General features: G+C 35.7%; 1 protein-coding gene across 2 annotated transcripts in view; it reads right to left on the bottom strand.

The window, feature by feature from the left end:
- The window catches only part of JAKMIP2 (janus kinase and microtubule interacting protein 2), a 133,170-nt gene extending 118,112 nt beyond the window's left edge, over positions 1–15,058 (bottom strand). The window contains exon 1 of one of the 2 annotated variants that reach the window (XM_081035798.1): positions 14,741–15,058. The gene's annotated coding sequence lies outside the window, so the exon portion shown is untranslated. The remainder of the gene's footprint in view (positions 1–14,740) is intronic. The other variant, XM_081035799.1, reaches the window with a different exon arrangement.
- Between the last annotated feature and the right edge of the window lie 332 nt (positions 15,059–15,390).

Below are 15,390 nucleotides of genomic sequence, written 5' to 3' on the forward strand. Positions count from 1 at the left end.
AAAACACGTAACTTAGAAAAACACATCTGAGTTGTTGGAATTATTTTTAAACTTAAGTTTCCTTTGTGTGAAAATGAGGATTGCAAATCTAAAGAATACCTATTTGCATTCGGTTTGAAGAATATATCAAAGTTCTGTTTCAATTCAAAATATTCAAATATATCCCCAGTTTCTAATTGAACAGGTTCATCAGGTGAATATCATGAAGATAAAAAAAAATAACCTTTGGTTAGTAATTGACCTAAGCAATAAGACATTTGAGTTATTTTAAGAATCCATCAATTGAGATGGTTTTGGTCAGATAGTATTATTAGGTTGGTGCAAAAGTAATTGCAGTTTAACAGGTTAAAAATAATTGCAAAAACTGCAATTACGTTTGCACCCACCTAATAAAACATACACTCTAAAGTACAGTATTACAATGTGTAATACACAGCAACAGGAAATAGTCACTAAAAATCATTCACATTCTGTTTTTATTTCTTGGGTAAAGAACAAATACAATTTAGCTTCAATAAAACTCTCTCTTGATAGCAAAAGTTAAGATATTTAATTTGTTATGAGACCATGTCCTTTGGTGGCTAAATGGGAAAGCCATACCATTACAGTATTTGCCATGTTTTATTGTTAACTCTTTGTTTAAAGACTGGCTCCCTTTTTACTCTTATAAGCCTTTTGAGAATAGGGCCTCGATCTTTATCCCACATACATATTATAAAGACAAGCCCTTAGAAAGCATTTAGAAACCATTGGTTAGCTGGTTGAACATTTCTCTGTCCTAGTTTCCTCAACTGAAGGGGTAAGAAGGGAGTACAACAGCACCTAACTGTGTTATGCTTGTAAAGTGTTCAGAACTTCACCGGGCACACAGCAGGTGCTAATTCAGCACTGCTCCACTGCACAACTCTGGAGATGTCATTCACACAGTCCTCCCTGGAGATGAGCAACTCCAGACCCCATCCTCAAAGTGTGATCTGTTTTCTTCATCATCATCATCACCACTATCACTATTACTAGGCTCAACAACAGATAGATTTCACTTCATCTAAGCTACAGAGAGGGCAGAGAAATTATAAGCAGGTCCTTCTGGGTGGGTATAACTGTATCTACATCCCAAAAGGAAAAAGGTCAGAATTTTGAATAATTCGTGTGGATATTTGCTCTCTCATCTAATTATCCTTATTTGAGATCATCAGTAAAAATGAATTATGATTGAATCACATGGAGTTAAGCTCAGACTTTTGTCTTATTAACGCCGATTCTAATAACTACTGTGAACTAAAACCACCCAGAGGCTAATGAAAATAAGAGAATGAATATCTAAGTAAAAATTGAAATTTTTAGTTTTTAAAGAAATTAGATATTTTGGCACACAGAATATCAATAACATCAATTATATCATGGGGTTTCAATCGATGTTGTGACAAGGATCATTTTCTCAAAACTTTAGTAGGACGTTTAATGGGTATTTTGTATTGAGAGCCTGGATCCTATCCTATCCTTTCTCTTTTCTCTATGGCTCATCAGGAACACTGCGGTTGCCTATGGAAACCAGTTTGGCCCATCTGACCCAGAGAAAACAAAACTTACATCTTCCAGAAGTCCTGCAGAGTTACTCTAGATAGTTAAATATTTGGGTTTTGGGGATAATTTAGAAATTTTGATGACAAAATCTTTCATTTAAAAATATTTGCCACATTTTGCTAATTAAATAAGCAAGATACATTTTAGTAAATTTAGAAAACATTAAAAAAATCAACGAAGAAATTTCTCATAAACTTACCATCCAGAATTAATTCTTGTGAACATTTTGATTTATACTATTTGGGTACTTTTAAAAAATATATACATGTTTGTGTGATTTTTCTCCCTTTTCACAAAATTAGAAATCATCTTTTGATTTTTGATGTTTTGTATTAACTTAAAAGACATATTTTACATATTTCCCTATGTCACTAAACCTTTTTCTACAACAGATTGTTTAAAGGGCTTCACTGTATTCATGATTGGGATAGGTCACAATTAATTTATCATATATACCTGGCCTATAGACAGAGTAAAGCAAATCAAGGTTTCAACCTGTTCTCACCCAACCCTATTCTTGTCAAAACTCCTGCTATTCACTATAAGCAAAAGATTTAAACAATAAAGTCTTAAGTTGCATTGAATTTAGCACCATGGAAGCTATACATGCGCCAAAGTGTATTATTTATGGCCTTATTATTCATTCTAGGATTTGTGCTGCTCAGTCTATTTTGCGTTCAAAATTTTTTCAGAGATTAAATTTCCATAAAACTATTCTTTGAATTTCTTTAGGGTAAAAGAAAATGTTCGTAGTTTAAAAACTATCCAAAACACAGCACAAAATGTTTCCTTGCTTTTTTATGGCTTGAAAAAAGTAGGGAGGATAATTAGGTAATTTTCCTTTATTACTAGATTTAATTCTTACTTAAATTTTTATTTTAAAAAGAAAAGCATGAATTGTATTATACAAATACACACAACTCACAGATGATCTCTTAATCGTTATTTAAACACAAAATCTTCAAATGGTTTAGTTTAGGAGTTGGATTCATTTGGCTCTTTGTTTTTTATTTCACTGAGGAATCTGTGGTTATGTGGACTATGTCCTTGAATGTAAATTTTAGCTGAGTGTTGCTATCCTTCATTTAGCAAGCATTGGATCTTGATGAATATTTAACAATATTAATAACATTAAAATATATTTGCCATTCTCTTCATTTACTTTAATTTTCAGAAGCACAATCAAATTTTCATTAGAACAGGGAAGTGGTTTAGCTTATTAAGAGTGACTCTGCAGTCAGACTTGAGTTTAGAATATAGATCTATCAGGTATTAGTTAGGTAATCTTGAGTAAGTATTAAATTGCTTTACTTCAATAAACCTGAGCTTAGCCATGCATAAAATAGGGATACGATGATCTCCTTCAAAGTATGTTGGTAGAAGGTATGCAACGACTTTAGTGCCATGCTTGGCATCGAGGCAGGAGAGTAAAACAAACAAAAACCAGCACAACAACTAACATTAATGTCAAATATGTTTCTAAGACAATTTCTTAGACATTGTTTAAAACCTGAATTTGGTGCAAAAAGAAAACTGATGTGCCTTAACAATCTCTCTTTACTAATGTAAACATTATTATACTTGGCTCATCAAATGAAAGATACGTTAGGAGAAGAAAGAAACAATAGATGCAAAACCATCCTCCTCAATAGATGCATTAACAATTAGGCCCATTAGCCAGAAGCCACAGTGGTCACCTCTCAAAAACAAAGACTTCTGATGGGAACTGGTGCTATTTATGCATTCCATGTAAGTGTTCCATGTGTTAATATTCTAGTTAAATTTGGTCCTTTGAAAACTGTAAGTTCCTTTTGGACAGGGACCAGGGCTAATACTCAAAGTCTGTGAATGCCATCTATTTTGAGGACCTTCAATAGGCTTTTATGGTGTTGGCAATGATGATAATGATCCACATGTGGGAACTATTTATTCGTACCCCTCCAAAAGCTCTTGGCTTATTTAGTTGTTTCCATATACAGACACACACCCATTGGTTCTGTGCGAAAGGATTTGGTGAGGATAACCGAAAAACTTAAATTACCTTAGTCCCGGAGTTAGGACTTACATGCCAGGTCAGACTAGGTCATGATTCTCTGGCCATGATTCACATCACTGATGGATCATTTGGTTGCTTGGGGCAGAGTCTTACAGAACAAAAAAATTCTAAAGGAAAGAAATCTGGATTTGAGTCCCATACTTTTCACTTGTTGATCAAGTGATGCTGAACATATGTAGACACTTGAAACTTTCCCCTGAGGATGATCATAAATAATGTAACATAATATAACATAATATGATACAACATAACGTAGTATATAGTATCTTCTCTATCTATATGCTTGTGAGAATTTAAACTACCCAAAGTTCTCTGTAACATAAAATTTTTAACGCATGTCAATTGTTAATAAATTAATGGTAGGAAAAAAATGCCTTAGCTCACTAATTCTGAAAGAGAGAAAACAAGTAATTGAGGGGCCACACGAGGACACCCTCGAAGCTGGAAATTATCCTGTTGAAATATCATTGTGATTGCCCCACAAACAGACCAACAGCATTCAATTTCATGCAGATAGTTCACTTTTATCGAATGCTTGCTATCTGCTAGGTTATGCTTTACACTCATTTTCAGCTTCTATGTTAGTGAAACCTGAATGTTAACCTGAAAAACAAAACTCATGCTTAACTGGGAAGTAACACGGTGTAGTGAAATGAAAATGGGCCAAACGGGACCAAACCCCAACTGTCTCAAGGGCTAAAGAGTTAATGCTACATATGTTCAGCACACTCTGTAGAGCACAATACATTCCACCCATAGGACTACCCATTACTCAACTCCAGATGTGTTTGCCAAGAGGAGATGTGGGCCTAGTGATGCCAGATTTTCTTATTTTCTAAGAGGAGGCAGATGTTTTCTGAAATGTGAAAATTTTAAAATTTTCAATAAAAGTATGTTTTCTAAAATACTGTCCTGGAAGCATATATTGTTGTTTACAAGCACTTTATACATGTTTACAAACACTTCCCTGAGCTGGGTCTAGTCCACAAAGCTCCAGTTTTTAATCACTGTGCTTTAACATCAGATATTATTTCAATCTCTGCTCTAATCACCAACATTCTGAATGGCTTTGGCTAAGAAATTGAACCTATCTGAGCTTCACTTTCTTCTTGCAAAGTTGGAATGCCTTTGTTTTAAAAACTGCAAAAATGGACATGGATGAAAACATTATAATAGATATATAATAGGGGCTCAAAGAATTTAGCTCTTTTTCTGGATAACTTGGTCATTCTGTTTTCTTCTTTTTATACTTGTTATATTCAGAGCATGTCAGATATCCTTGTTATTAAGAAGGTCAGGAGTATCCACTCCATTGTTGTGAGTAAATTGTTTTACTTGAAATATAGAGAAAAGTTTAAATTATGGATATCCCCAATTCTTCCAAAGGATAGAGATGAGTCAGCATCAAGTCTAAAACATTTTTCAGATTGACCCAAGGGAAAATGCTTCTTGGCAAAATTATTGTCTCTTGTACAAAATGCTTTCCCACTATTTTATCAGCTACTCTCTGTCATAAAGATCCTTTCGTTAGTGAAACAGCATTTAAGGACGCCAAACATGTGGTAAGTGATGGCACCTTGTGAGCTGAGAACAGATCGATTGTGCTTAGATTACAGTCGAATCTACAGCCAAAGATCGATGTTTCAAGCTAGAGGATTATATAAAATAAATTTAGACCATTAATATTTTCAAACTACACAAATGTTCGTGAAAGTTCAATAAGCAAATGACCAGTGACTGACTAGAAAAATTAATCTTCTCTCTTTATTTTCCAGGGGCCTTAGCTTAAACCATTTAGGTTTGATATAAAAAAAATAATATGTAGAGTGACATAAGAAAAATATAAAATCATATTACCACAGTTGGAAGAGATTGAATAATATGTATAGTAAAACCTATCGAGATAGGAGCATTACGAATCAGGCACGTTTAAGCATGCATTTAGAGATTGGGCTCTACGCAGGATAAAAACCTGAAGGTCGCGCAGTGGTGGAAGAGTCAATTTCCCTCGTTGCAGGCTGATATTTTCCTTTCTCTTGTTCCAGAGTGTAGCAGTGCACCCTGTCGAGCCTGAAATATGGGCAGTCTAGCTATGAGAGCAAGATGGCTAAATGTTCCTTTTATGTAAAATTAACAAGGAGTATGGAGTTTCTTGTTACTTCATTTTTTAAAAGTTAGAGTTTATTTTTTTAATGATTGCTAATGTTTTAGGCACCTGGCTCAAAATACTATAAAATCTAAATTTTGTAGACACTTTTATCAAATGAAGTGCTTTAAAAATAAAAGTAAGTCATAATTCAAAGGCTTTTCTTAATGTAGCAAAATATCAAGTTCTCTAAAATACAAAATTCATTTTATGGTTAATGAACTACCCTTTAAATTCATCCTGAAGAGCTGTAGGAGACAAAGGCTGAACCAGTGGAGTAGGAGTAATTCTTTCCTTTAGATCTAGATAACCAGAGCGGAACAGAAACCTGCTAGAGAAACCCCAGCCATCCCAGAGTACCCATTTTCATAATCTGAATTATCTAGGAAATTCAAAAGACAGCAAATGGGATTTATAACATCTTTAAAACACTGAAGTCCTTCTTTCTGTCCTGTCACTGTCAATTGGCAGAATTCGCATCTTGTGAATTTTCATGTGAAATCATTGTTGAGTTTTAGTATAAACACTCCAGGTTGGCTATTGTTATATAAAAAATTATTGTCAATTATCTTGCTATTCTTTTAATGGCTTGTTGGTAGAATGACACCATATCCTAAATTTTATAGAATGGTACTCATTTAAAATATTCTCTCTAGTTGCTTTCATCAGTATTATTGCAATAAAAAAAAAAAAAAACACCCAACTTTTATTTTGGAAAATATGTTCAAATTACGTATACCTGACCTACAAATTGTTTATGGTCCTTAAATATGGATAAGTAATGACTAGAGAATAAGAGCTCAGCTTATTTTTAGAAAGTACCCCTCTCCAAGAAATGCTGTACAAGAAAGGGCCAGATAAGAAATGTGGGTGAGAAACATTTGCTTGGTTTACATTTTCATTGTGGTTACACTGGGTAGCATTTTCCAGGGGAACATTTCCAGTTTGGAACAGAAGGCATGATGAAAATATCACCCTCTTTTCTTCAGCACATGCTCACAAGGCTTTTTTAGAGTCACAATGATCTCAGCAAAATTTCCTTCTTGAAAATAATACCAATGAATCGTTTTCTTACCACATAGTGTCAATTAAACTCAGATTTGGTTTTCTATGTATATTTTAACTGCAGTCAGACTCCAGAATTTCAAGCATTGCAGTAAATGATCTTGATTTAGATACCAAAGATTAAAAAAAAGGGGGGGAGGGAGGGAACAAAGACTTTTCCCTCATACTCAAGTTTCAATGTGTCAGCAGGTCAGGCATTTATAAAGGTAGCTGGTCCTATTGATTTGAAGACATTTCTCTGTATTTGCCAAGTATCCCTCTCTCTTCTAAGTCACTCTTTTTATATTTGATTAAAAATTTTTCATGAGAGAAAAATGCTGCCTTAATTTATCTTTGAGTTCAGACTGTTCTCTCCATTCCCATTTCAGCTTAATTTTTTGGTATAGATATGAAGGAATTATTTGTTTATGATTAGCGAATTTAGTAGAGTGGATTTCTAGAATAGCAAAATAGCTATGAGTGTGTAGCATGTAATTTGATGCTAATAGTAATTAAATTACTAATTTATTTCAATAAATTACAGTGTCTCCAAAGGTGTTCCCTTAATGGTTTCACTATTTCTGACTTGCAATTCTGTTTCGAAAGGGAATAAAAAGAACCACAAGGGAAGAAATGTTCACAGCTTTTCTTATTTATGTCATAACATGTAGTGCACAATTTTTAACAATGGATTTGTAAGTGTTATGATTTGTTACCGTTAAGAATTTGGTTTTCTTTTATTAAAATTTAAAATCCTGCGAATATCACATATATGAAATACAGCCCACTTTATTTTCACATCCAAAATAAAAGGATGAGAATCATAGTCCAAAGAACTACTAATGGGAAGCTCTTCTACAATCTTAGGCCAGAGGTGCTTCAGGGAAGCCCCCCATTCATTCATTCAGTCAACCAGTATTTACTGAACACATATGTTGTGCCAAGTTAACTTGTTATTAAGTTTCATTTTCAACCCTCATAGAATTTACAATCTAGTGAAGGGGAAGGAGAATCAAGTAAGCCAATAAATATCTCTGTAATTTTGCTAAATGCTATGAAGGAAACACACAGGTTGCAGAAAGTAAAAGTGGAGATCTATATATTTAAGGAAAGGAACCTCTCCAAGGAATCATATTTAAAGCTCAAACTTAAAATATACGAAGAATCCATCCATTCATATTTTAAGAGGAGAAGAGTCAGATAACAGGGCTTTCATTTAAAAACTATATTCAGGTTTAAAACAGAATAGAAACAGACTCAAAGACACAGAGAACAAACTGATGGATGCCATATGAGAGAGGACAGAGGTAATGGATGAAAAAGGTGAAGGGGAATAAGAGGCACAAACATCCAGTTATAAAATAAATAAGTCACGGGGTTGTAATATACAGCATAGGGAATATAGTCAATCATATCGTAATAACTTTGCATGGTGACAGATGGTTACTAGACATTGTGGTGATCACATTGTAAGCTAAGTAAGTGTAGAATTACTATTTTGTACACCTGAAACTAATACAATAATGTATATCAACAATAATTTAACCAAAAATAAAAATATAAAAACTAGGTGCAGGTTTAAGGAATATACAGATGCCAAAAATATAGCTTAGTTTAGTCTGAGTTGTGTGACAGCTAATGTACGTTGTTTAAATATGTTTTCATCGAGGATCTGAGTTGGTCACAGAGGTTAAGACTGCAGGATACCACCACCACGACTGATGAAAACGAACATGAATCTGAAAGACATTTGCTTTTTTTAAACAGCTACTTATACATGAACCTGGTGAAATTCCTAGTGATTCAGACAGGGATCACACTGATTTGGCCTTAAAACTCATTCTTTACCAACAAACAAAAGATGACTGAAGTTAATTTAATACCCATTGTGAGAGGTAGTGGCAGGCCAGGGTAACAGATCTCATATTTCCTGAAAAATAATGCTTAACTCACAGCTCCTGTAAATCAAGCAGGATCTACCTGTATCACAAGAAGTATTTAAAAGCAAAGTGTAAAGGCCCCCAAGTAGGGAAAAAAACACCTTGGATCATCAAGAAAAATGCACACAGAGATTAAAAATGTAGTAGAGACATATTTCATTGACACGAAAACATGGTCACCTTATATAAAGTAAACGAATTATAAAACAATGCCTAGAGTATGGTCCCACTTAGGAAATTGTATGTCTGAGTACGTTTATATTGTCATATAGAAAAAAATAACCTAGACAGAAATACTCCAAAATACTAACAGTAATTACTTCTTGATGGTAGGCTTATGGATGATTTTCTTTTTATACATTTCTGTATTATCTATTTTTTATTTCTCACAATGAAGACGTATTTTTCAAATGTTAAAAATGCCTTTAAAAGATAAACTTTAATTGTATTGGTGAATACTGATTTTAAGCAGAATGTCTGTAGTGTGACAGATCTCACTTGTACTACAAGCTCATTAATTTTAAAGGACATTTCCCAAATGTGGAATGATAGTTCAGATGGCACGATTTGCTCTTGGGCTAGCACTGAATTACCAAAGTCAAACAAAGTATGTGCCCAGGGTATTAGCAAAAAAGGGGAGATACCAAAAAATTAGAATATTTTGGAGAAAAGTACTTGATTTTTGATATTTCAGAAAAGTGTAAAAGTATTTGACCAGGGAAAATATCAGAAAGTTGTTAAACTGATGTACAGATTTGTCATTTAATATTATTTTTATTTTTAATAACATATAGGTGGAGAGATGCTTAGGACATATCGGTAGGAGGTATAGTTAAGTTGTTTCAAGGTCCAGGACCTACCTATAGGAATCTCAATTTGGTCCAAAACACACAAAAAAATGTATGTTGCCTCCTAAACTGTATGTCATTAAAAATAAAAACAATACTTAGCCATAAAATAAGTGCACATCAGTCCAACAGAGTTCTGAGTTTTTCCTAGATAAATGCTTCTATGCTTTTCTGAAATATGAAGAATCCCAGATTTTCTTCAAAATAATTTTGGCATGCCATGTGGTTTTTTTTTTTGGCTGATACCCTAACCATACAGTCTGACAATTCAATCTGACCAAACAGCAAATCATGGCACCTGAAATATTCAAATAAAAGTCTGAACAAAAATGAGCCACATTTAATGCAGATTTACTATGTTTGATATTTAAAAATTCAAATTGTCAAGATAATTTGTTAAATTTTGTAATATGCCAGATGTGGGCTCATGAGATTGGAATTCAGGCCCAGTTAAATCATTTACCAAACCCAAACTGAGACAAGTCTAAACTCTCTGAGCCTGTTTGTACTTATTTAAAACAATTATGATGACATTCGCTTTACCAGCATGATAGAATTTGGGAGAATATAAGTAAAAAATAAAGAATGTAGAATGACTGAGAATTGTAAGATTATACTAATATAAATTGTAATGATTAATATAAGGTATATTGTTTTTGTTTAACTTTTCACCTGTGTACATCTTATGTCCCCCAAGGAAATTCTATGTTGCTAGTATATACAAATTGTGCTAGTCATATAAGAGCTCTACAAACAGCTGTTTTTCAATTGACTAATTCAACTCATTTGAAAACACATTTTCACTTGGTAGAGTAATAGTTCGGATGTGCAAATGGGGAATTGTAACTGACCTCTCAGACTAATACCCAAGTATAAATCTAGTTTATTTATTTCAGTAAAAACTGATTGTTGAGTTATTTATGTTGAAACTTTCACTACAAATTTGGTTTTCTTTTAGGCTCTGACCATGGAAAGAAAGCACTAATCTTTTTATGAACCTATGAGAAATGTAGAAAACAGGTTTGTCTTTCCAGATACTTTCTAAGTCGCCCTGACTAAGATTTGACGCATGTACGAAAAACTGAAATATGTTCTGAGGTCATTTGAAGAAATAGGAACATCCTATCACAAAGAGACAAATGAAATAAAAATGTGTTTTACTCCCATTAAAACAAGTGTTACCAAAGTTTAAATACCACTCAAAATATTTAATATCTCAACATGAATGACATTTTCAAGATAGTGTTTGAGGGGCGGCCGGATGGCTCAGTTGGTTAGAGCGCGAGCTCTGAACAACAGGGTTGCCGGTTCGATTCCTACATGGGGTGGTGGGCTGTGCCCTACACAACTAAATTGAAGTTGAAGGACAATGACTTGGAACTGATGGGCCCTGGAGAAACACACTGGAGTCCCCCAACATTCCCCATGTGAAAAAAAAAAAGCTAGTGGTTGAGAAAAAGATAATTAATAAAACGAATTTGTTGTTAAACAGAGCATTTAAACAATAATTTGGATGTATCTTTCATATATTTGTTTTTTTCTGACATCAACTTGATGGCTCTTGAATTATTTTGGATATAGATCCCATCAAAACCCATTTCATTTTTCAAAATTAGCTATACAAAAGGTAATAATTTTAATATGGCTGTTAGGCATCACATTCCATAAAGTTGCTGAGAATGAACTTTTATGAAGATGCCAATGTGCAGTTCCCTGCATCTTGAAAAAAATGACATATACATTTCTCTAAGCAGATGGTCAATTGATTTCTTTAAAAATATCCAGATTCTGTAATTTGGAAGCCCATTACAAAATTGAAGTCTTACTATTATAGGTCTAGGAGTACTTGATGTTAAACAACGAAAGCATACTCTTAAATGGAGTATACTCTAGAACAAACTAGAGACATTTTTGAGAAAGAATCTAATCCATTCCCAATAACTCCAGGTCTAGGTTATATTTTTGAAAGTTTTTTTTTTTTTAATTTGTTAACATTTTTGTTAGGATTTTTGCTTCATTGTATTTTTTTTTTATTTTTTTTTATTATTGGGGAAGGGGAACAGGACTTTATTGGGGAACAGTGTGTACTTTCAGGACTTTTTTCCAAGTCAAGTTCTTATCCTTCAATCTTAGTTGTAGACGATGCTGTTAAGCTTCAAGTTGTTGTCCTTTCAGTGTTAATTGTGGAGGGTGCAGCTCAGCTCCAGGTCCAGTTGCCATTGCTAGTTGCAGGGGGCACAGCCCACCCATCCCTTGTGGGAGTTGAACCGGCAACCTTGTGGTTGAGAAGACATGCGCCACCCAACGGAGCCCTCCGGGAGCTCAGTGGCAGCTCAGCTCAAGGTGCTGTGTTCAATTTTAGTTGCAGGGGGCAGAGCCCACCATCCCTTGCAGGACTCGAGGAATTGAACTGGCAACCTTGTGGTTGAGAGCCCACTGGCCCATGTGGGAATGGAACCGGCAGCCTTAGGAGTCAGGAGCATGGAGCTCTAACAGCCTGAGCCACCGGGCCGGCCCACTTTTGAAAGTTTTGATGAAAGAAGGATGCACTGCCTTATTGGGTTACTGAGCTGACTACTCAAATTTGCTATCAGGAAGTTCTACACTTTGTATTTATAATCTTCATTCTTCCTAATGAAGTTGAATCTCATTGACCATATTTTAGGTTTCAAAAAATAGCCAGAAGTAACGCCCTATGTAAAAACCCACATCTCTTCTGCAGCAAATGATTGTCATCTCTCAGTTTTCTCCAATGAAAAGATCCTAGGTCCCTTACCCTTTCTTAAAGAGTTCAACTTGTGGTCCTTTAAACATGCTTCATTTTTCTGTGGCTCCTCAGCAAAAGCAATGTAATCATCCCAAGTTGTGAGACCAAAAACTAGACCTGTCCTCCCATCAGGGTCTGACCACACAGCTGAAACATACAATAGTCAGTCCTATGTCCATGGCCTACAGTGGTTTGCCTCTGCTCAAATTGCACCAATTCACCACATCCCAATGAAAAGTCAACACCAAGGGAATAAAGCAAAGCCTTAAAATACGTTTTCATGAAACAGGGTCAACTACAATGTGTCTTAATTTTTTAAAGCTTGCTGAAGGAATATCTAAAATTTTAATGTGGGGAGGTCAAGTTATGACTGAAGAGTTCAGGATGCAACGTGTTCTAAAAATTTGGATATGCTACATAAGACCAGTACTTCCTTCCTTGGTCGACTTTATGTAGTTGTTATAATTAGGCAAATGGTAGCATGACTTCACAGAGCTGTAAATCTATATGTGACACACCATAAGCACATTAAATCCATTCTTCCCATTAAGTTGCTGAAGAGCCTTTTCATATATAAACCCAATAGGACATTGATTCTCAGAGAAATTAAACTATGAACCTGATTCACATACATATAACATTTTTACATGAGGGGGGCTAGGCTGTATGTCAAATAAAATGAAAGGTTAAGACAAAAAAAAACACTTATATTTTACACTGTAAAAAAATGTTTGCACTGACAATGGTATTGTTCAAGATGAGATAGATGGATAAAACTAGTCCATATGATGAATGCAGTATTACTAACACACTTTTTTTTACCTGCAAGGATTTTTCTGGCTTTAATTCAATGAAATCCATTATCCTGGGTGGTAACTGAGCCCTATACCCTCCTCATCTCAGACATCTTTAGTCTCCTGAGGTGCCTTGAAGCTTTGGCATAATAAAAGGTCAAGCAGATCCCAGTAAGCATTTGTAAACTACAATAGCTCCCCATTTTGGCTACAAACCACACATTTTTGTGCTAAGCTTTGCTCTCTGCTGTTTCATGTCATTGTATAAGCAGGCTAATTTGGTAATGGCTAGGGTAGGTGGGAATACCTAGCTTTTTCAAAACAATCCTACTTTCCTGCTTGACCACCTAAAGAAGTCAATCCATAAGACAACCTTTGAGAGAACTCTAAAATGGTGCCAGGATACTGAAGGAATGAATAGCAAATACCAGCACTATTAAATAAAATGAATGCAATTCACTGTCCAGCTCGTCTTTGCTTTCTGGGACACAAGGTAGAAACATGAAAGGATTGGGGTAGAATTTCAAGAAAACTGATTTGCTTCAACATTCATTTGGCAAGATGCTGGACACAAAATAATACCACAAGCCACCTCCCTTTCCCATCATTGTCAAGTCAGAGATCTCAAATCACCCCCCACAAACCTAATTAAAAATAAAGAAAAGAGGCAGGCTATGAATTCACATCTAGAACTATGATACAGATTAAATGATAGGCATCTGTTCTAATTGGTCACAAGGAAACTAAGGGACAATAACAAGAATAAATCTCACATCAATGCAAATGAAGCCAATGAATAATATTACAAACCAGAAGCATAGTTTCAAAAATATGCAATTACCTCCAAGCGTGCAAGGGCATTTATAACCCATAAAACTGATTGCAAAGAATGCTCTGCATATAAATATGTTTCATAAATGCTAGCTGACATGTGTATATATGATATGTATATCCATAGGTATACATTTGTATATTCACAATCAAATCCATGCACTAAAAATGAAACTGTATCCGGCAAATGGTTTCTCAACAAGAGTGCACTAGAATATGAAACAGAACGCTAAATTCTGGGGCCACCTTTTCTAAGCAATGAAGGAAATAACCAAAATCACCTCACAATTAGGATGACTGGGAAGCTTATGAGCCATGGAATGTGTTTTTGAGGAAGGCCCAGCCCCATATGTGAGAGCTGCAAATGAAATAATTCCTTTCAATAACACCCATTTCTTGTTAGCTCTTTTTCCACCCCCGGATTCGGTTGCTAAGCTTGGAAAGAAAGGAACCAAGTGGATCAGTCTGCATTGTAAACCAGCTTAAGATAAAATCAGAACACCATTTTTTTCTTTTTTCTTTCTTTTTTTTTTTTTTTTCTTAACACAAGAAGATGCCTTCTTACTTCTCTTTTCCTGGCAACCCCCTCTCTCTCCATCCCCATCTCTGTCTCCAAATCTCCCTCTCCTCCTCTAAGGGAGTCATTGTTCAAGTGCAGGCCACAAATGTATACACAGGTCATTTAATAGCAAGATAAACCAAGAAGATAGCCGCACTGTCTCCTACTTACCATGCTGAGACCCGGAGAAGCTGTTGAAAGGAGGGAGAGATGCAAACTGAGTCCATTTTCCTTGTGACCGAGTCGGATGCAGCCTCCGAACCCAACATCAGCAGCGGCTGCTGGGATTTTTTTCCCCCTCCGTCTGTGGTTGGCGATGGTGCGAATAGGAACCACCCTTCCAGCCCTACTAGAGTATCAGCAGCCGAGGCGATAGAAGGAGCAGCACCACCACTTGGCGGCCTCCTCCCTCTCGGAGGATGGGGTGAGCTCAGAAACAGCCAGGAACTTGCAGCAGACACCTCCTCTGGCTCCTCCTCTCCTGCCCCCTCCCCCAGAACCCCACCCCTGCTGCGGTAGAGGCTGCCTGCCCCGGCAGCTGCTGGTTGTCATGGTAATGACCAATGGTAAGCGACCTGACTAAGGGGGAGGGGAGATGGGTGAAGGAGCTTCAGGGACTGGAGGCGAGTGCCTTCGTGCTGCTGGCCTCGGGGATGCTCTTGGTGTCTCCTAAACTGGACTTCGGCGCTTTAAAAATGCGTCAAGGGTGTATTGGCACGGGAGGAGAATGATTTAAATTTAATCGGAATCTACACTGAAACGTACAAAATAGCTTAGCCATTTGTGCATTTTCTATGGTTTTCCAATAAAACGTATTACAT

Source organism: Rhinolophus hipposideros (assembly GCF_964194185.1).
Source record: "Rhinolophus hipposideros genome assembly, chromosome: 23".
In the NCBI taxonomy this organism is placed as follows: domain Eukaryota; kingdom Metazoa; phylum Chordata; class Mammalia; order Chiroptera; family Rhinolophidae; genus Rhinolophus; species Rhinolophus hipposideros.